General features: G+C 45.1%; 1 long non-coding RNA gene across 1 annotated transcript; it reads right to left on the bottom strand.

The window, feature by feature from the left end:
• Positions 1-1,455: 1,455 nt before the first annotated feature.
• LOC145656110 (uncharacterized) lies at positions 1,456-1,780 on the bottom strand. Its single transcript, XR_014121855.1, has 3 exons — positions 1,747-1,780; positions 1,593-1,636; positions 1,456-1,507 (listed from the first exon to the last, which is right to left on the bottom strand). It is a non-coding gene; the product is annotated as an uncharacterized LOC145656110 (long non-coding RNA).
• Between the last annotated feature and the right edge of the window lie 1,526 nt (positions 1,781-3,306).

Below are 3,306 nucleotides of genomic sequence, written 5' to 3'. Positions count from 1 at the left end.
CCCAGAAGGCCCCTTTGTTTTCCTCCACCAGGAAAGCTTTGGCTGGGTAGCTGATCTCCTCACACATGTAGGAGCAAGACACATACAAGCATGTGAGCAGCACGGCCTGGAACTCCTCCTTGGTGGCCACCTCAGCTGAAATGATGTCACGGCACAGCATGTAGAGAAAGACCACGGTGCTTGGAATGAGGAAGCTTTGCTCCTGCCATTCTGTCAGTGTCACGTAGCAGTCCACAATGCGCAGCCACTGCACAGGCTCGTCAGCAGTCAGGTCCTTCAGCAGGCAGCAACGCCGGCACAAGAACACACCCAGGCATGTGAGCAGCTCGTTGGTGGAGGACAGCATGAGCAGTCTAGGCATGCTTTCAGTGCTGGCCTGGCCCAGCCTTTCAGGCTTACTCGCAGTGGGGGACTGGGTTAAAGAAACATCACAAAAGACAGTTCACAACTGAAACCGGATTATGAGTGATAACAGTGGGCTCCATTTAAACTCAACCCAAATTATCCCAGTGATTCCAGACTAGATCTTTTTTTTTGGTACAATCAAAAAGAATTGTGGTACAGCATTAAACAGATTTAGCCCCAGTATTTATAAATTGCTTCTTTGACACACTTACCATCGCTCGACCCAAGATAAATAGATGGTGTCCTGATAATGGAGGAAGACCCATGGATGGTGTCATCTGAACTGACTGACAGATAACTTTTTTCTCACCATTGTAAGCAGTCTACAGTGCTTCAATCTCCTATGAAAATGAAAACAAGGAGTTAACCAGGATCTCACAAGTGCACAAAGCCATTCTTTTAAAACATAACATGAAAGTGCTAGCTAGCTGCAATGATAGTGTGTGTGTGTGTGTGTGTGTGTGTGTGTGTGTGTGTGTGTGTGTTTGAGAGAGAGTGAGTAATATATCCACTTTACCCTAAGCTGATGCAGGTTTTTCATCAGTCCCTCCATTCTTTGAAAGATTCCATCCACATTTTTTATCATGCGCTGCCGTATGATTGCTCGTGATTGGCAGGGCCTCGTTTCATGCCTCAGCATCTCCAGGTGTGAACGGCCTTTTGGTGACTGGCAAGGCATCTCCTGCCCTTCTTGCTGTGAGGACAATGATGTCACTTTCTGCTTCTGACTGGCAGCCTCTAAAGGATCCAAGGATCCAAGGATCAACAGTCTTAGTGTCCTGACTGGCAGAACACAAAGGGTGCAAAAAAGTTGGTAAATATCTGAGCCTGCTAAAATTCTATTTACAAAAACACCACCACCACCAGAAATATACTGTTTAACTATCATAGTGCAACAATGACTGTGTAATGGAGTGTAACAAATTCTTACCATCTTGAAAAGCAGCATCAGCCACTTTAGCTTGTCCTCCCACATAACCCTGCCCACCAGTATGCATGTAGGCTTCTGATTGGTCAGTTGGGATAGTAGGTGTGAGTACATTTTCATCTTCACTCTGTGAATCTCTCTCTATAGAACCAGACTCTTCTGTTAGGGAGCCATCTAGGGACCAAAGGCATCAGCCATAAGTACCAAAGAGAGCAAATCCTATGACAATGTATACAAACAAAAACAAACATGGGCTTACCTAGACGACCGACATGATTACCATGCAACCGTAGAACCGCAGACCTAGAGGAGATGTCAGGAGTCCAATCATTGTAAGTGCATCTTTGAAATTCTGCCTTCTCTTAACAGCATTACAGCAGCATTAGAAAACTTTAAAAATCCTGAGTACTTACGGAGCTGTTGATCCTTGCTCGGTGGCTTCAATGCCTCCAGAGGCCGAGGAGATGGTCTTTTCTAACAGGTTCTTCCATCTGTGGAAACATCGCTAAAGCCATCAGGTCCCAATTTCTACAACAGCACAATGTTGTTAAAATCATCTGAACATAAATGGCCTGACACCATAAATGTTATCACAAAACAGACACAGCAGTGCTGACTGGTTGACCTTGATGAGAAGATGGTGGGTCAGAGAGAGACAAAAAAACAAACTCACGTGTTTTTCTCAGAGGAAGTCCCAGCCACCAGCTCGTATATCTGTCTCTCTGATGTACTGATCACATACAAGGCCTTGTTATCTGATAGAGAAGAGCAGGCTGTCAAACAATGTATTCAAACTAACCCAAATGCAATTTGTAACTGGCTTCTTAATTTTTTAAAAATAAAATAAAGACTTAGTTATTCCAGACCCATTCATCTATTCTGGCTATTCATAGCTGTAAGAATAACTACAAATATACCTGTAGCCACAGATCTGACAAGAGATGAATCCAAGCGAACAACGGGGCAAAAGGGGGTTTTGAGGTCCGTGTTCCTACCCCAAACCCCACCCAGTGAGCGCGCAGGACATCGCAAGATCAAACGGTCACCTGAACCCCTTTGGAGTAGCACCAACAGGTCTGAGAGAAGCAGAGCATGAATGTCTGAAACACACACACACACACACACACACACAGAGTGAGAATGGACCTGTCAAGTAATCATTTGCAAGAGGAAAAACAAAAATGTGATTTGTTCAGCTGTGATGATCTCTTACCTATAGCTTTATCTTTACTAACTTTCCAAGTCAACGGTCCTTCGTGGATCATTTTCTTAGTGGTCAGGTCCAGATTCTACATAGAAAAAGAATATAGTTAATAATTCATACTCTGGATCAGGTGCTCCAAGACCAGAGAAGCTGTTTGGAAGGCAGATGGTGGATACATAGTAAGGCCGTACCTTGAACTGAGCAGCGACAGGACTGGCCTGCCTCTCCAGAGGGGACAAGTCTAGCCTGCGCTGATAACGGCTGAGCAGTCGCCGGTGCTCCGTCTCCCTGACGACCTCATTGACAGCTCGTAGTATCCCACGGCAGCACGCCTGTGCCCTCACCAATGTCTGCAGGTCTGGAGAACCAGCTGTTGTGGGGGCACATACTAGTGTTAATCCAGGAGAAAGGGTGTGTGTGCTTGCCTCCTTGGTAAACTGGTATGTGTGTGTATACTGAAGTGTTTTCATGGTTCAATACATTGTGTGTGAGTGTTTCTATACATGCCTTCTGTGTGTCTGATGATGTTATCCAGCAGCAAGGGGTATTTGGTGAGTCTCTGCATCTCAGACACTAGAAGGTCCTTTAATTGTAGTCGGCGGCAGTGAGGGCTGGCTTCACATTCCTAACACACACACACACACACACACACACACACGAATGAGCCAAGGACATCTAAGTCCAAATGTGGATTCTGTTGACTGCAACACCAATTTATACCTAAAACAGCATCACTAAAAGTTATGTGCTGCAATAAAAGTCAAATATA

Source organism: Electrophorus electricus, unplaced genomic scaffold, assembly GCF_041902795.1.
Source record: "Electrophorus electricus isolate QZ-2024a unplaced genomic scaffold, ASM4190279v1 Scaffold47, whole genome shotgun sequence".
Lineage (NCBI taxonomy): Eukaryota > Metazoa > Chordata > Actinopteri > Gymnotiformes > Gymnotidae > Electrophorus > Electrophorus electricus.
The sequence above is the reverse complement of the archived record's forward strand: the minus strand, read 5'-3'. Positions and strand labels throughout refer to the sequence as shown.